Genomic DNA, 19,765 nt, shown 5'->3' with positions numbered 1-19,765 from the left:
CCTGTGAGGTGTCCACTCCTGGGCACCCCCAAGGTGGAGGCCAGGCATCCTTAGCGTTGTGGGGGCCGTTGTGGAGATTAAGCAAGCTATTGCCCAGAGTTGCAGAGTAGGACCCATGATTAGAATAGGCACCAAGGCGAGAATTATCAGGTCCGTGGAATTTTTGAGCTCAAGACCCGTCGAGGCGGGGAATTGAACCCTGGTCCAGGCTAGACCTCTGCATCAGGGTCTGCCGCTCTAACGAAAAATAAATATGATCAATTAGAGGAGATGGCTGCTGAATTAGAAGTAGATTTGAGTAAGCAAAAGAATTTGCAGAAAACTTACAGGGTGGATTTCTCTGAAAAAGACATTGAAAATTTGAATACCACAGGGGGAATCATTCATATAAAAGACTTAATTGTGATTTTGAGAAAATGGGGCGAATTAAGTAAATGGAGAGTGAAATGGACAAAGAAAAGAGATGAAGACAGAACAAGTTTAGCTTTTCCTATCAGAGATAAGAAGGAAGAAGTAGTAAACGAGTTACCAATGAGAGAAATACCGGGAGGAGGGTATGTGCATGTCCCATGGACAAGACAGGACATTTTAATGTTTACAAATGATTTTCCTCGATTAAGAGAAAAACCTGTAGAATGGTATCGATAGGTAGACAGATTTGTGAAAGATTCAAAAGTTTTGTGGATTGATCTTGATGGATTCTTTGACATAGCTGTCCCATCAGATCTCTGGGAAGAATGTAAAATTACTATAAATTGGCCTAAAGCAGAAAACCCTCGACATAAAGTAACAGGTGCTCCTTCCTTCGCCTGAGGTAATGAGAAAATACGAACAGGTAATTGTGTTTTTGAAAAACAAGATTCCCCCAAAAGAGATAGACTGGGTTAAAATAGATAGAACTATCCAAGAGCCAAAGGAATCAGTACATTCATTTTATGAAAGATTACTACTGGTATTTAAACAATACAGTGGTTATGAAAATTTAAGTGAAAAAGACATGAGCCATTTTATATACAGATTTGTATAAGGCTTGAGACCTGAAATTAGTGAAATGGTAAGAACTGGAATAGTTGGTTGGCAATCAAACACAGTAGATGAAATCTTGACAAAAGAAAAATACTGTAGTGATGAAATAGATGGTAAACAAAAAAAGCTAAAAGAAAAGGCTATGTGGGCACAGGCAAAAGTGGCTGAACAACAAATGGCAAATTTGGGAAATAAAAATGTTGATCAGAATCAAGGGAAATTTAAAGGTAATTACAATAAACCAAAATTGATGGGAAATATAGAAGAGTTAAAACAGAAACTCCCATGTTTTAATTGTGGCGAAATTTGACACTGGAAGCGTGAGTGCAAGAATCCGCCCAGAAAGTATTTAAAAAATGCATCATTAAATCCGCAGATGCAGAATGAGATAAATCAGCAGCAACAGCAACAGCGGCAGGTAGTGAATCAGCAAAGTCAGTTACCACAACCACCACTTCCAAACTGTGTAAATGAGCAGAGATACAGTGCAGAAACAGGATTCAGCGGAGGTGAACAGGTAAATAGATCACCAAGAGTAAATGTGTCGAATGGGTCACAACAATATTGGTTGAAAGAAGATGGTGGGAGTGAATCTGATGATTACTTCTGACGGTGCCTGAGAGAGGAGGAAGAGTGTGTGCTTGGAGCCACTCTTGAGGTAGATCAATCTGGTCCATTTGTAAAGTGAATGATGTAGAAATTACTTTCCTAGTGGATACAGGTGCTACCCGTTCTACTGTTAGATCAGTGGAAATAGAAAACCTTCCTCTCTCTGGGGATAAAATCCTAGTAGTAGGTGTAGCTAATCAGCAAATAAAAACAGATTTAATTGAACCAGTTGAAGTTGAAATAGGTAAATTTAAGGATAAGCATAGATTCATAGTTTGTGATAGCAGTCCTGTAAATATTTTAGGTAGGGATATCCTTTGTAAGATGAATTGCGCAATATATTGCTCACCAGATGGTATTGAGCTTTAAACTCCAGAAGAAGATGGGCTTTACAAATTAACAATGTCAATGATTGAGGCAGAAGAAAGTAAACTATTTCCTGTGTTTGATAAGAATAATCTACCTGAAGAATTAAAAGACACAGTGAATGTTAACATTTGGGATTTCACTGGAGATGAAATGGGTTTGATGAAAAATGTAGACCCAGTTAAAATATCAGTAAAACAAGGAGCAGATTATCCAAACATTCCTCAGTATAAAATGAAAGCAGGAGTAATTCCTGTAATAGACAAATTCATAAAACAAGGTGTTCTAAAAGAAATTGAGAGTAGCCCATGTAATTCACCGATTATGGGAATTAAAAAGCCAAACGGAACTTTCAGAATTGTTCAAGACCTGAGAAAGGTTAATAAAATTGTTATTCCATGTTGCCCAGTTGTACCAAACCCAGCAGTAATTTTATATCAAATTCCGCATGATGCAGAATGGTACACGGTTATTGATTTATGTAATGCATTCTTTACTGTTCCATTGCATCCAGAAAGCCAGCAATTTTTTTTTGCGTTCAGGTTCAAAGAGCGTATTCTGGCATGGTGTCGAATCCCTCAAGGGTACACCGAAAGTCCATCTATATTTAATCAGTTGCTAAAGAAGTCATTGGAAAATCTAGATTTACCTGGAAAATCTACGTTGGTGCAGTATATTGATGACCTCCTTGTGGCTGCAAAAACAAGAGATAATTATGTAACAGATACCATTGCTCTTTTAAATCATCTGGCAGGTGAGGGACATAAAGTATCTCCTGCAAAATTACAGTTTTGCAAACAAGAAGTAAAATATCAATTCAATTCAATTCAATTCAAAAAACTTTATTCGATCATTTAAAAAATAATCATAAAAGTGCAACAGTACATCACATAACTTACAATTATCAAATGAGTTCTATGAAAATTCGGTTACAAAAGACATACTTTTCCTGAGGGATACAGATTTTAAAATATATACAGCAGTAAAAAAGCACACATCAGGATCAGCAAGTGCAAATAAGAGGCTCATGGCTGATTTTACAGAACATACCTTATATTTTTTTAAAAGTGGTTTCAAGTAGATAAAACGGAGTTGTAAATAATAAGGGCAGATCAGTAAAAAGTGCACAGTGCTCTGCTTTGATGTCCCATCACACGGGCATGGGGCTACTGTATGTATCTTAATGTGCGGGCAAGCTACAAGCAAGTGAACAGTCCCCATGCGTAGTCTAGTAAGAGCATACTGGTGTGAGCGTATAGTTACCATCTTTAGGTATTCTGCAAAACCAAAGTCAGCCAGATTGTATGTGTTATAAAAACAATGTGTTGAATATTGGCTGGTGGCAGAACAGCGCTTTTGTGCTTTAGCCCTCATATACACATGTTTCAGCTCTTTTTTTGGGAAGTCCCAGACACTGAAAGGATTTTCACGGACATTCAACTTAAAAACATCTTCATAAGAAGAAAGAATGTAATTGAGCCATGGGATCAGGTTACACTTGTCCAGGTTGAGACAATCACTAATGATTTTCCTCGTAAAACTGGTTTGTTCTTTAAGCCAAATTGGCCTCCATACCAATAGGGTTCTAAGGCCAATAAGATCTGTTAGATGTTCCAGACCAACCTCCTGATGGATCAGACTGGTGGAGGCTGAGGATGGTAAACAGAGGAGTTTCTTGATGAATTTATTTTCTTCGACTTGGAGCAGATTATGGTTACAGTGTCCCCATACCCCAGACCCATAAAGGGCCAGAGTTACACATCTGTGGCGATATATATACAACATATCAGGTATGCGTCTTGAGCCCAATTTGGAAGCAAATTTAAAAATACCATGTGCACATTTGCCCATTTTTGCCCTGACATTAGTCATCTCATGTGACCAAATACCCCTATTGTTGAAAGTAATGCCTAAGTAGCAAAAATTGTCAACCACTTGGATCGATTGATCATTAAACGAAAATGTTCTTAATTTTTTTACTTTCTTTCCACAAGCCAGAATAAAAGTTTTTGAATTGTTAATCTTAAGTTTTCTCCCATTAATAAAATCCACAAATTTATCCATTAATCTCTGCAGCCCAACAGGGGTTCTGGATAAAAGGACCGTGTCGTCCGTGTAAAGCAAGACCGGGATTGATAAACTATCAGCGGACGGGGCATCAGCATTAACTAAACGTAGTTCTGATTCTATAGCGTTAATAAAAAGGGAGAAAAGAAGGGGGGCGAGAACACATCCTTGCCTGATACCGGACCCTACTCTGATGCTTGGGGTACATTCGCCCATTTGCCCAAACCGAATCTTGGCGGACAAGTTGCTATACAAATGAGCCAAAAAATAGATGATTTCAGGCTGGGCCCCCATATTCAACAAGGTTGTCCATAGTAAACCATGGTCAACCAGGTCGAAGGCGCTTGAAAGGTCCGCAAAACAGAGGAACAGCGAACCCTGTTTGGCACGCGTATACTTGCCTATGATGAGGTCTAGGTTGAGGCACTGTTCTATAGTGCCTAACCCCTTGCGGAACCCATACTGGGAATCCGCAAGGATGCCGTTATCTTCAACCCATTCCTCCAAGCGGATCAATAACACCCTGCTCATTATTTTCATTGAGGAATCAAGCAATGAAATAGGGCGATAGTTATTGGCCTCACTCCTATCTCCCTTTTTATAAATAGGGATAATTGTCGACTCTCCCCAGGTCAGAGGTGCGGAGACCATAACTACAGCGTTAAAGACCTTAGTTAGCAGGGGGCCCCATAATGATACATCGGCTTTGTATAGGTCGATGGGAACCCCATCAGGGCCGGGTGCCTTCCCACCCTTACTGCACCTGATGGCATTATCCACCTCAGCGATTGTAATGTTAAGCGGAGTAGGGGGACCCGGATCCACAACCGTGTTTCTCTCTGCGGTTATCCCTCCAGGGTTAAATATACTTGAAAAGTAGGATACCCAGTTATCCTCACTTACTTGGGCAGTGAGTACAGGGTATGCCTCATCTACTAGGAAGGGGCTATTAACAGTTGTCCAGAATAGCTTGGAATCTCGGAGTTCCACAGCCTTAGACATATTGTCCCACGCTTCCTCCCTTAATTCCTGCTTCCTCAAATTCAGGTGCATCTTATAAGAGTGCCTTAGGGAACTAACCACTTCCTTGTCCCTAGGTTTACTAGCAAGGGCGTTTTTTAAATTATGTAAAGATTTTGTACAGGCCCTATTAAACCACCCTCTAGGAACCCCCGGTCTCTTTGCCTTATTGCTGGTCAGAGTCTGTTTCGTGATCACATTAATTGTGTCAAACCCAGCGAGTATATCTGTTGGGCCTGTGTTGGGCTCAAGACAACATTTCACCTCCTGGAGGCATGCAGACACAATTTTAGCCAAAAGCTGTTCCTCATTATGCCTCCCCCATTTAATCCTAGGGCCGTTCAGTCTGTGCGGAATTATATCCGCCACTGTTCCATAAGATACGACAGCCTTCTCCCCCCACATATGCAAATGAGTTATGAGACAATTATGGTCGCTAAGGGCCAGGTCGAGTACTTCCGGGACAGTACACAAGGTGTTTATGCTTACAGAGGCTATGAGATAATGTATGGTGGTGGCGGAATTCCTTCCCACAAAGGTTGGTATCGAATTGCCCTCATTATCTTTATGTGGCGACAATATCAACAAATCCAGTTTGAGTAAGAGGGTGTTGAGTGAATCACCATAGATCGTGTGTAAAAAATGGGCTCGATCCTCCCCATCCTCCCCTCCAAAACCACACACCCTTAAGAAAGAAAAAGGACAGGTATGAATATTAAGATCACCACCCCACAAAATATCAAGGGGAACACTGGATTGCCCACCCAAATTGTCAATTGCTGCCTCAAGTTCATCAACCACTAATGAACTAGAATGGTTGAACACGTTATTATAGTGGTTAATAATTAGGACATTCCGGCCACCGTTGTGCTGCAACCACAGTACTTGGGAATGTGAGACAACTGTCATGTGGGTTTTAACTCGTACCGGGAGACTCACTGACAGCAGAATCACCAGCCCACCTCTGGCTCTACCCATATTGGAGCTCAAAGCCTGACAATTATAGGCAACATAGCCATCTAGAAGGATATCTTCGGTACTCCACGTCTCCTGGAGGCAGAGTATATCATACTTGGTAACAAGTTCCGACCAGCCAAGACGGTCGGCCTTATTATGCCACCCTGCGATATTCCAGCTCATTAACTTATATCCACTTCCAGGAGAACTTACTTCCCCGACAGTATGTGTTCCCATAAAGGGAAGGTGCGGGGGCCTATTCTGTGGTTCATCCGAAGACATATGGTTAGTAGGTGCCGTCCAGGGTGTCAAGGGGGATAGACTATCATTTTGTGGAGTAACTGGATCCAGGTATACCCCTACTACCTCATCTCCTTTTACCAAGCATTCTAGGGTTGATCCAGTAGCATGATCATGACAATAACCTGGGGGTCCCTGTTCCCCAGGGCCATTTGGGGGTACAATTAGGGCCTGGTTATAGTATGAACAATCTTCCCCATGGGGACTGGTGGGGCCCAGGGGATCATTACACCCCATGGGCCTCTGGATATTGTCGATCAATCTCGGATATTCCACAACAATTCTACCTGTCGGACTTCTTATGCATGTTACAATGGTTAAGAAGTTGGCCCCGGGAGTCTCTATCACATCTACTCCATTGTCAATGCTCTCCATGCCAAAGGTATGTATTCCACCTCCCTCATCCCCTGGACTCACAAAACATCAATCGCAATCATCTAATCCATTAAATATATCGAACCTATTTGTGGTCTCCAGAGGCGTAAATGGTTTTAAATGGTCCATTCTCCTACTGGTAGTTGTATTGGACCTGGGGGGTACAAAATTCCACCCGTAGGGATCAGGAACCGGTACAGAATAAGGTACATATGGGGGGGTTCCTGACATTCTGTGGGATCGGAAAGTAAGTATTTGAGTATGCTTGATTTTGTGGGTATTGAGGGAATTGGTGCTGGATTGGGAACACCACTGATCTTGGGTAGAAATACGTCAGTGGTCGAGGAATGATGCGGTTGTTGGAATTTCCTGGGGGCCAATTTAATATAAAATGGACAGCATTTTGGTCTCTAAAATTCACTACCACCACATCACCCTCTATATCCTTGGGTCTGCCCCCCAACCACTGAAGACGGCGGACATATACAATGTTACTAGCAATTGGCCTGTATAAACTCAGCCAATGCATAATTTTGTTCTTCAGTTGGGCGAAACCCTCACGCTTATTCTCTTCCAGCTCGGGCACCCCTGTAAGAACTACCACGAAAGGCACTGCTTCCGGTGGAAGTTCTGGAAGGGGGGGCCCTGTTCGATCTCCCCCGACTATGCCTAGTACTTTCCCCCTCCCTTATTGGTATCCCAGCCGAAGCATTACCCGAACCCTTAGGTGGTCTACTAGCTAGAGTAGCTGGAATCGGGTGGGGTTTGTTTATCGGTAATTGAAGGGGTGGATTATGTTGCTTGTTGTTTTTATTAAGAGGGGGTTTCGGGGTAGCTGGAGTCGTATTTAATACCGGGATCGGGACAGATGTCGGGGCAGATGTAGTAGGTTGAGTAGGCAGTGTAATAATTTGTGCAGCATTATTAACTGTGGTCTTTGTGGGGGCTTCCTTTCTTCCCAGTTCCCACTCTAGTTTTCCAAGTCTTTCTTCCACTTTATTCAATCTCTCTATAATTGCTAGGGAATAGCTCCTGATTAGGCCTTCAATGCTATCCAATGTAACATGATTAGGAGCTATTTGCAGCCCGGTATCAGCTATGGGGATATCGGCACTAACCTCCCTAACTATAGGTATGGGGGTGAGGATGATGGCATAGAGTTTGTTACTAAGGGGGCAGCTATTAGGGCTTTATTGCTCCCAACGATAAACTTAGCCTTTATGCCAAAGTCAGAATGACTCAGCTTTTGTTGATGAGGTTCCCTCCTTTTCTGCCTTTTTTTATTAGGAGGTGGACCATAATTTCTAGGCGGCGTAGTTTTTTTTGCCCTGTTATGTGTAATTTTGCATGGCATAGGTATAGGGGTATTCGGAGCCTCGGATGCAGTAGGGGTGCTGGTGCAATTAGTAGGCGAGAGACCATTCACAGTAATCTTAGGACAGATACTGAGGGTGGGCGTGTTATCTCTAAATACTAGAGGCAAGCTATCCGATAAAGCCACGCTATCATTGCCGTTTTGACTCCCTTCTGCAGTGGTGGCAACTGGTAGAGGTGACACAATCAAAGACATATTCTTCATACTTTCTAATGATCGGCGGCGTTCCGCTGGCCGCTCTGCTAGGTTGACTTCCTTAGAGACATCAGCGGCAGTCTTTGTAAAATAATTGTCCAAAGTTCCGTTGAGCGTACCCCCAGACCTGTCCGGCATAACCGGGTCTGTACTTGGCGGTAGCACAGACATTTGTGGGAGACGAACACCAGTAGAAGATGGGACGGAATAAACTTACTCACAATACGCGCAACGGGGTATGAAACGGCCAGGGGTTTGGGTCCAGTCCAGGCTCCTCGGGCCTCTGAGGGCCACAGAGGGCCCGCCCTTTGCCCGGGCTTAGCCCTGGGCTATGTCCCACGCGCGTCCCGCGGCGCGGAACTGAGAGCACGAATTTAGCACTACAGGCGGGGGGGGGCGGGGACGCCGAGGGAAGAGGCAGCAGCTGCGTGGCTCAGAGCCTGCTGGACCTCGCAGTCCCTCGGCGGCTGTAAGAGTCTAAATTGCTCTCCCCCTTCACAGCCCGCACTTATCAGCTACACAACAGGCAAGAGTCCCACGAAGTCCTCAGGGAAGCAAAGTCCACAGTTGGCAAGAGACACACCGTGACACACCGTGAGCGGCATCCGCGGAGCGGGGGCCGCAATAGGTATTTCTAGTGTCCGGGCGGGGGGGGGGGGGCGGGGACGCCGAGGGAAGAGGCAGCAGCTGCGTGGCTCAGAGCCTGCTGGACCTCGCAGTCCCTCGGCGGCTGTAAGAGTCTAAATTGCTCTCCCCCTTCACAGCCCGCACTTATCAGATACACAACAGGCAAGAGTCCCACGAAGTCCTCAGGGAAGCAAAGTCCACAGTTGGCAGGAGACACACCGTGACACACCGTCACTTGGTCACAGAATTGCAAAGGGAGTCAGACAAGTGACAACAGAAAGAATAAAAATGATTCAAGCAATACAACCTCTAAAAACATAGAGACAGGTTAGAATGTTTCTAGGAATGGTAGGTTATTGTCGCCAATGGATTAGTGGATTTTCAGTAATTGCAAAACCATTGCAGAGACTGACAAAAGCAGACATAAAAGACCTGATTAGCCTAACAGAAACTGAGTTAGAAGCTTTTGAACAGTTAAAAAGAAGTTTGTGTTAAGCTCCAGCATTAGGAATGCCTGATTATCGAAAAGAGTTTGAGCTGTATTGCAGTGAAAGAGAAGGATGTGCATTATCAGTTCTGATTCAAAGACATGGAAGATTGAGAAAGCCAATAGCATATTTCTCAGCTGTTCTTGACCCAGTTGCAAAAGCATTACCAGGTTGCTTAAAAGCAGTAGCTGCAACCAGTGTAAGTTTGGAACAAAGTGAAGGAATAATAATGGGATTTCCTGTAAAAGTATATGTACCACACTCAGTTGATATTCTCCTCTCAAGAAGCAGAACAAAACATTTGACAAAAAATAGGCTAACAAAATATGAAAAGGTTATCCCTGGTTCAGACAATGTTTCAATTGCGAGATGTGTGAATTTAAATCCTTTCACAATATTACCTGACACTACTGAAACAGAAATCAGAGATGAGGTTGATCATGAATGCCTGGATGTATTAGAATATTGCACTAAACCCAGACAGGACATTAAAGATGTCCCATTAGCTGAATCAGATTATGTTTATTTTGTTGATGGTTCATGCTTGAGAACAGATGAAGGTGTTCTGAGTGCAGCATATTCGGTATGTACAGTTGCAGATGTAATTGAAGCTTCCTGTCTCAAAGGAATTCGTTCAGCTCAAGTAGCAGAATTGATTGCTTTGATTTCTGCGTGTGAATTGGGAAAAGAGCAAAAAATCACCATAGTGACTGATAGTCAATATGGTTATGGCGTAGTCCATGACTATGGCCAGCTCTGGTCTCAAAGAGGTTATTTAACTTCTGCAGGATCACCAATCAGAAATGCACAATTGATTAAAAGACTAATTGATGGAATTCAGCTGCCAGAAAAAATTGCAGTTGTAAAGTGCACAGCACATAAAAAGGGTGAGGATTACATAACAAAAGGAAATTCATACGCTGACAAATAGCTAAATTCTGTGCGAAAAATAATATGTCGATTAATCGGGAAAAAGAAAATGAACATGTTTTGAACTCACTTATGCTAACATCTGTAGTTGAGACTTGGCAGGGGGTGAAACAGTTGCAAGATGAGGCAGATGATGAAGAGAAAAACATATGGTTAAAAGCAGGTTGCAGACAGAGAGAAGAAGATGAGGTTTGGGTTTACAAAGATGACAGACCAGTAATGCCAGACAGTATGATTTCTGACATGGCACGCATGTACCATGGTCCAGGACATATTGGTAGAGATTCGATGATTAGATTAGTCAGACAAACATGGTACAATCTAAAATTCAGAATAATTGCAGAGTCCCTTTGTCAGAGATGTCTTATCTGCCAGCAGATCAACCCAAACAGAAAAACTGTTGTCAGCATGGGAACCATAGGACGGGAGGGTGGTCCATTTAACAGATTACAGCTTGACTTCATTGACATGCCACCTCACAACAAACTCAGATATGTCTTGGTGATAATCTGTTTGTTTTCAAGATGGGTAGAAGCATTCCCAACACGCCGCAATGATTCAATTACTGTGGCAAAATTGCTTTTGAGAGAAATCCATACCAAGGTATGGATTTCCTGTGACGGTCGAGACAGATCTTGGCACACATTTGGAAAACAGATTGCTACAATTAGTTTGTGAAGCTCTGGATATGAAACAAAACTACATTGTGCTTACAGACCAGAAGCATCAGATGTTGTTGAGCAAGTGAATGGTACAATAAAAAACAGAATAGCAAAGATGTGCTTAGCAACAGGAATGAAGTGGACAGATGCTCTTACACTTGTTTTGATGTCCTTGAGAAGCATTCCAGATAGAAAAACAGGTGTGAGCCCTCATGAGATTCTGATGGGTAGGGTAATGAGGCAAGCATTTGTTCCAGTTGATAAACTGTTGAGCATTAATGATAGCATCATTATGGACTACTGCAAAAATCTATCTGATGTGCTGACTTCTGTGTTCCATCAGGTGGGAACTGAAGTAATTACAAAAGAGAAAGAACAAGCTCATGATCTGTTACCAGGAGACTGGGTGAGGACAAAAGTACATCGAAGAAGAAACTGCCTAGTACCAAGGTGGCAGAAGGCAAGACAGGTGATATTAGTCACAACAAATGCAGTAAAGTGTAGGGGATTGAAAAGATGGATTCATGCTAGCCACACCATACGAGTGCCAGCACCTGAAAATCCTGACGAAGGTGAAACAACTGCTGATTCAGATTCAGAAGAAGAATCTGAAATAAATCGAAATCCAGATCCTGAAGAGCGACAAGAAAGTCGACATCTGGAAAATTCAATTGTGAATGAGGCATTGAATGAAGAAAATGAAGAAATAGTGATACAAGTTTCTGAAGAAACTGAAAACGATGAAGATCTGCTAGATCAAGAAGCAGAAAAGGAAACTGAACAAGTAGTGATTCAAGATCAAGATCAGGAGAGTATTGAAAAGCAGATTGGAAACTCTGGAAGCAGGAACGAAAATTCTGAAACTGGTGAATTGGAAGTAATTGAAGAAGAAAAAGAAGAAATTCCAAGTACCAGCTATAAGGATGATGTTCCTAACAGAGTGAAACTGCCGAGTAAAGAAGTTCCTGGATCTAAAGAAGAATCTGATAAAATAAAACGGATTATTAATGAATCAGCTGAAAACACAGAAAGTGAAACAGATGAAAGTGGAGATGAATCGAAAGTGAAAAGTTCAAGGAAAAGAGCTTGGAGAGTGGAGTATAATTTAGCAGAACCGAAAAGAAAATTATCAAGAAAAGGAGATAATTGGCCAAATGAAAATGTAGAGCTAAAATATAAATTAGTGAATAAAGCAAAGGAGCAGGTTAATGAGATCACAAGTCAAAAAGAAGAAGACACAAATAAGAGAAGTCAAGAAGGAAAGAAAATAGAAGTGATTAACAGGAAAGCAAAAAGAGTAATAAAGCCAAATCAGAAGTACAAATCACCTGAGTGGACCTACATCATTATTCCACCAGTAGTAGAAGTAAATAGTAGTCAAAGAAATTTTGATGATGCAAGTGATAATGATTGATTTTGTTCATTAGGTGACGCAAGGTTGAAGAAATTGTTTTAAGTTACACAAGGTCGAAGAAACTGTGTTAGCTGAAAAACACATTGATGTATGACATACGGTCAAAGAAAAGCTGTTGGAAAATAAAGTTTTCTGTTAAAAAAAAAGAGGGGAGTCTATTCAGTAATTTTAATTTTTAATTTTTATTTTTATTTTTAGGGCTTCTGTTGAAAGAAAAGATGCCTTCTTATAATAATAATTCGAGATGCTCAATTTTCAAAAGATGTTGCAAATTGTCTTCAATATGTCTAATCTTGATAGTTTTAGTTTGGTTAATTTTAGCTGTCATTTTTCCTTTTGGAATAGATAAAGAGATGTATAAAATTAACATGACTAGTAAAGTTGTGGTTAATCATGATAAAGTTGATTAGACTGATACAATTATTGTACATAAACCAGAGATTCATCAAGATAGATCTGTTGTAGATTTTTCTAGTAATACCTTTTCAAGACTTTTGTCTGAATATGTAAAGGTGATGGATGTAAAAGATTGCTACATTTGTGTGAAATTACCTACTTCTGTGTCTGAAGGTGTTACATATAATATGCTTCATCTTACTTATGGCACTACATGTAGTGTGATAGCTAGTTTGTTTTATCAAACTGGACGTTTGGAGTATTATTATTCAAATTATGATGACATTTTTGCAAATTTAAAAGTTGTAGATAGCCTGAATAAAGTGAAACATGCTAAACAGATGAGGGAATTTTTCCTAGTAACTAGTGAACTCACTTATGAGCATGCTTTTAGAAATAATTTAACATGTAAATTGAGAACAGAAGAGAAAACGTTCTTGAATATGGTAGAAGAGAGAAGGGCAATTTATAAGTGAAATGAGATGATGAAAGATACTAAGTCTAAATTTTGGCAGATGGAAGATGAAAAGCTCAATGGTAGAAATGAAAATGTTGCAATTCACATAGATATACCTGTTAGTGGAAAATTCTGTATAAGAAGAGAATACTTTGTTTGAGAATTATTTTGTTGGTGCAAGTCAATGTGAAGACACTTATCGTATTATAGGGGTTGGGGATTTAAAGGAGGCAAAGATCCAATTTTTCCTGAAATTTATTTTGTGTGTGGGAATAAAGCTTATTACAATCTCCCAGATCACTGGTATGGGACATGTTATGTAGGTTTCGTTTTTCCAAAAATGTTTCATGTAGATAGAAATGCAAAAGGTTCATTTGAAATTAGCAATCATCTGAAAAAATTTAGAAGGGAAAGCATTTCAGAAATTAATGGAGACATATTTGGTGCAATAATACCTATGGTAGGAATAACCCTGAATGCAAACAAAATCCGAAAAATGTCTAAAATTGTTGATAGATTGTCAACTGATACTGCAAGTGGATTTCAATTAGTGAATACAGAGCTTATTGCTATGAGAACTATGGTGATGCAAAATCGTCTTGCTCTAGACATTTTGCTAGCAAAAGAGGGTGGAGTCTGTGGAATTTTGCACGTCCAACATTGTTGTACTTATATACCAGACAAAAGTCAGAATATAGAAATGTATATTAGGAACATAACTGAATTACATAATGAAGTAGAACCTTTAGAAGATGATAGTTTTTCAGAACGCTTAAGTAAAAGATTTGCAGCAATTAAACACTGGTTTCAAGAGATTGGTAGTTCAATTATAGGTAAAATAGTTTTTCCTTTAAATGTCATAGCTATAGTGATACTTTTGTTAAAAATTAGTTGCATGATACACAAGAGTAGAAAATATGTAATAGAAAAGAAAAGAATTAGCAAACTTAGAAGAGAGAAAGAAAAAGAAATAGAATTAGAAGAGTTTCGGAGAACTCAATATGAAAAATGCAGAAAAACAGATGAATCTAAAGTTTAGAAATACTAATATCAAGAAAGTCCAAAACATGTTCAAGGGTTGAAAATTTATAAATTTCGGGTATTGATTGATTGGTGATTTAGAAACCATCAGATGAGGGAGTTGATGGAGCAAGGTGATGAACAAGATTTTGTTCAAACTTGTGAAGTTAATCTCCCATAACTATAATTGAATTAATAAGCTTGTGGTGAAATAACTAATCAACATAGTTTAAGAATACATGCATCAGTACACGCGGGATAAACTAATGTGCTTTGTGTTGCAAACGCAAAAGAAAAAAAATAATAAACTAACCTTGTCTATTGTCTTTGTCAGTATTAAATGCGGCTGTTTAACTAATGGCATGTGCCTATTTTGTGTGCTTATGTTATGTCTTTCTGTGACAAAAGCTCAAGGAGTTCGTGCAGTTCCCAAAGGAGAAGTAAATATAATGCTGCTTAAATGGGCTTCTGCTAGGTAACGTAGTTAACAGGATTAATTAGTAAAGGGGGTGGGTATCAGAATGGGTTTCAATTCTTTAATTAATTGATGTCTCGTGTTTGTTTAATAATAGTTTCCAAAGTGAGGCCTAAAGGTGGTTCAGAAAACATGGCTGACAGAGCTGCAGATGCGAAAGCTTGTCCAGAGCAGACTTGCACATGCGAAGCTGTCAAGATTTTTACTGCAGTCATCATTATTTGAAAAGCAGTTATTTGACTGAGTTGAACGTGCTCACGGAGAAAAGGCTCAAGGACAGAAACTTAATGTGTCTGCCAAGGCTAGGAAGTAAATGTTTGAAACTCGTGGAAAAAGTATCTTTCCTGAGGAAGCTGGAAGGCGTGGAAATAAAAGACAAAATGGCTTATGTAAAGCCTGGGCCTGGTCAAGAAACAGAGATGACCTAAAAACTTTATCGTGGACTGACACAGGACAGCCAATGAAAAGCTCGGATTCGTTCAAAAGAATATAAAATGTAGAAAGTTTAGCTAGAAAGAAAGGTATAAAACCTGACACTCGGAGCAGGGAAAAAACTCTCTTCTTTCCGATTCCTGATTGACGTGACATGCTGTTGGACTTTTGGCGCACGTAAGGACAGCAGACTTTAAATGATTTTTCCTTTCTAGGTGAAGTGAGAATTAGACAGGGAAATAGATTTAGGGAATGGGAACTATTATTCTGCTAATATTTCATGTTTTTGAGCTTGCTTTGAAGTTGTCAGTTTATTAATACATTTCCTATTAAAATGCTGCTTTCTTGATTGCTTATAAAATAACGATTTTAAACGTAAATGACTTTCCCTTTATGAAAAATAAAGTTAATAAAATTAGATTTGAAACGACAAGCTGGTCTTGTTTACCATCAGTTGATTCAATCGCCTTGGTGGTCTGATTAATAATTGATAAATGTTTAAACCATGGTAAAAATAGATAAACTGCAGTTGTATATAATTTTGTAAATAATATGTGAGTAGTTTAGTTAATCATACCACCTGATTCAGTCGCTCAAAACTTGTCTCATTGGTAGTATGGGCCTTTATAAGTGTTTCATGATTAATGGTGAGTATTGTGGTGATCAGTAGTGTTATTGAGACAGTTTCTCAATAGGAGTGCTGGATCAATTTCCAACTTCTGCCACAGTTTTATTCCCAGAGGCACACACATGGCATTGTAATGCTATCAAAGTGTCTTTGATAACCTTGATATTTTATGGTATTTTTATTTGGCAGCAGCTGGGAGATGGGCAGTCATTAACCTACACTGATTTTTAGGTCTGACTCGTTAGTGCATTTGTCATCTGACCTAACGTGATCAACAAAAAAGAGCTCCCAAGGTCCTATTGAGAGAGAGACTTAGGCTTCACTCGCATGTTGGTACTCTGAGTACAGGACTTATATGGGCCGAATTTGTGTGCATCCACTAAATAAGCCACAGAAGCTGGACAAAAAACCATGAGATCAGGGAATAATTGTACAAATAACAGTGGAACTCACAGGTATCATTTCAACCAAGAATAAAGATGTGCAAGGCTGCTAGCCATTAGCAATGGCTGCTATTCTCTTCAATACAATACATTAGACCGACATCCTCTTCGTATTTTTCTTCATCAAAGTTTATTCATAGTACTCAAAAACATACCATTATCAGCACCTCAAACAGAAAAACATGCGCACTGAGTCCCCAGTGAGTTTGAAGAACCGCCAACATAATGCTTAACTGATAAACATGCGTTTCTTCAAACAAATAAAACGTCTCATAACACAGTCCATTCCACCTTCCTGGGCCATTAATTGTCATAAGCGTCTTTGTTTGTATGCAATCAATGATGGTTAGACCCAGGGTAAGTAACTGGGCCCCATCAGGACATGGCATAAGGAAAAAGGGGCAGCATATTACGCTAGAAAGGTAAATTGCTGGACTGGACGAAATTGCCAGAGGGATTTTTGCTCAAATGTTCCTAAACTTTTTTGGTCACTTTATGTATGACATATGTCTGTGCAATGGTTAAACTCAACCTCCGGATTATATTAAGGGGTGGAACCGTTATTGTTCAGTACTGTCTATGTTTGTATGTGATCGGTAATTGGAACTGGCGGATTGAAGGTTCATTCCTCTTATGATGCTATGACTACTAACAAATTTGGCTATAACCTCACTGTATAAATATGCTTTATGATTTTGTGCTGATCTTCAAAATTTAAAAACACTGAATAAAAAGAGTTAAAAACAAAGGTTAATTGCCAAGGAGAAAACGCATGATGGAAGCCCACCGAAGACCCTAGAACTAATAGATATCACTGGGAAAGTATAAACTGACTTAGAGTGGGGTAGGATTTGTACCTCAAGTCAAGTATACATGGAGGAGAACTGCTTAGAAGGATGCGTCTATCAGCAGGAAAAATCCTCTCTGAACAAGGGTGCTCGACTGGATGTGGCTGGAGGTAACCTGAGCAAAAAAAAACGGTTGATGGACAGAATGCAGAACAATGTCATACATTCACCCCAGTACATAGATCTGGGCCTAAATCCATCGGTTTTTTGCACTCCACACCACCCCCGTTCAGACATGGCCATATGCAAATCAGCCTTGAACTTGTGCCTCATGGGAACAGTCCAGCCCGAACTGCCAAGCCATGTCTTTCCTGGACCGGAATCAAGCATCCTAGGACCGTTTTCTGGCTATCAGCCGTCTTCAGCCATTATAGCTTGACTCCAGTGGTGTGGAGAGCATGGGACTCACGTCTGAGCATCCCCATCCCACTCGGGGTGACAAATGCAAAAACAACCAGGTCACCAGAGAGCAATGAATGAACGCTACTTGGCTGGCCTCCTATGTGAGCTACAGGTGCATAACAAGCGCCATAGACCTTGAATCTGCACCCAGTCTCTGTCTCAAGAGAGTCCTGACCTCACCTCCCCCTAGTGGTTGTCACCCTGACCTGGATTCTTGGAAGTGGGGCTACAGGTGTTCCTTCAGCCAAAATCTGAAACATAGGACTTTGAAAATATTTCACGAAAAAGTGGCCTGAGAATCAATAAATGATCAGCACCTACTCGCTTTCCAATCTGCCTGAGGTGCAGCCGAAGGTAAGACTAAACTGGGCCCAATCCACCTCGTGTTTCTGAACTGCGCTCCATCACTGTCGGCCATAACGTTTGATTTCACCCCACCTCATGCAACTAGATGCCCATTATTGGTGCTTTGAACTTTTAAGCACTATTTTCCATATAAACTTTAAAAGTCCCTAACTCCGGTTTTACTGAATGGATTTAATTTTGGGGTCAAATTATTTATTACATTTTTCTAAATTAGTAGGCGATTTTGCCTGTGTTGTGTATTTATTTGATTGCTGTTTGTGTACTGCATGTACTCAACCCAGAGCCTCTGAGTTAAGCCTGAATGCCTGAATGCTATGGTGCCAAGCTGCCAGAGGGTTAAGCACAGGTCAATTTAGGGACTTTTGTGGTTTACCATGAAAAGGATTGTGGTTGTTTCTTGAGAAGGGTCTTCACCCCCTAAATCAAAATCCAAATTTCTTAGACCTGCTTGTTGTGAAAGGCATGTGTTAACCCCTTCTGTGCTCCCGTCGGCCGATGGGAGCACTCCCTCTCTAGTGCTGCCATCGGCCAAAGGCCGGCGCAGCCCCGCCCACTCAATAGAACGCCCGCACGGTTAAAGCGTTAAAGACAATAGGCTTTTGTGGATGAATTGTTATTACACTATTCTAGAGCCTGTAAGCAGGTACTTGCTATAACTGAATTTCACTGATTACTGTAGCAGGCAAGGCTTTGGGTGTTGGTCATCTATCCATACAAACTGTGGGGATAGATGACATGCACTATGAAAATCCTTATTGGGCTCTTTTAGGGGATAGTATTTTGCTTTGCCGGCTGTAATTTTGTTACATTGCTACCTTTATGACTGTGTGCAAGATGGTTGCTCCATGGAAATCTTACACTTAGTAAAATGGCCTTAAATAGGTTATGGTGAATGGCCAATGATAAAGACTACACGCTTGATTGTTTATTATGTCAATTTATGATAAAAGCAGTAGACCTGACATATTGATTGTGAAAAGCATATGTTAAAGTCAGTAAGCATATAAGCGTGGGTGTTGTTACTCTTATTTAAAGCTACTTTTTATTATATGGAAACTCACAAAGAACTTTAGTAGGCAAGGGTTTTAGTGTGGGTTGCCCCCTCTGACAAGCCAGGAGTATAGAATATTTGCACTGGGTGAATCCTTGTTTAGACCTGTTAGGGGAGATACTATTTTGCCAACTGTAATATTGAACACTGTTCCAATTTTAAGACTCTATGCCTGATGGTTGCCTTGTGAGAAAGCTTATGCTCTGTGCAGTAGGCCTGAGTTGGTTATAGTGACAAGCTAATGGTAACAGATTTAGGGCCATATGTAGGTAAATTATATTTACTGATTCCTAAATACCGAATTTTACCGATTCGGTATTTAGGATTCGTTAAATGAGATGTAGGTTAAAAATCAGTAACATTTAGCGATTCGGAAAAATTTGGAAAATGTGCACGGAATCGGTATTTACCGAATCGGTAAATACCGAATCGGAGATTCAAAAAACAAGCAATTGAGGAATCAACCAATCCTGTGCATCCACCCCACCCCACAACCAGGAAGTGGCCACACCCATGCAGGTGCAGACAGTCAGAACCTTCTGAGGAGCTGGGAGTGCAGAGGAGAGCAACTGAGACACTAAACATTGCTGAGGAGAACTGCAGGATGGCATCCAATGAATCTGAGAGGGAATGAGCAGACAGGAAAAGGAAAATGAAGTTCAGTGCAAGTGAGCTTCAGGTCCTTGTGGAGGAGGTGGTGAAACACCACACACAGCTTTTTGGAAAGCAGTCCCTGCAGGTAGCAGAAGCAGTAAAAAGGAAGATCTGGCTGGCAATCCCGGCGCTGGTGAATGCTATTGGGGTGAGCCCACGGGACATCGATGACCTCAAGAAAA

This window comes from Lissotriton helveticus, chromosome 6, assembly GCF_964261635.1.
Source record: "Lissotriton helveticus chromosome 6, aLisHel1.1, whole genome shotgun sequence".
Lineage (NCBI taxonomy): Eukaryota > Metazoa > Chordata > Amphibia > Caudata > Salamandridae > Lissotriton > Lissotriton helveticus.
Note: the sequence above shows the minus strand (reverse complement) of the source record.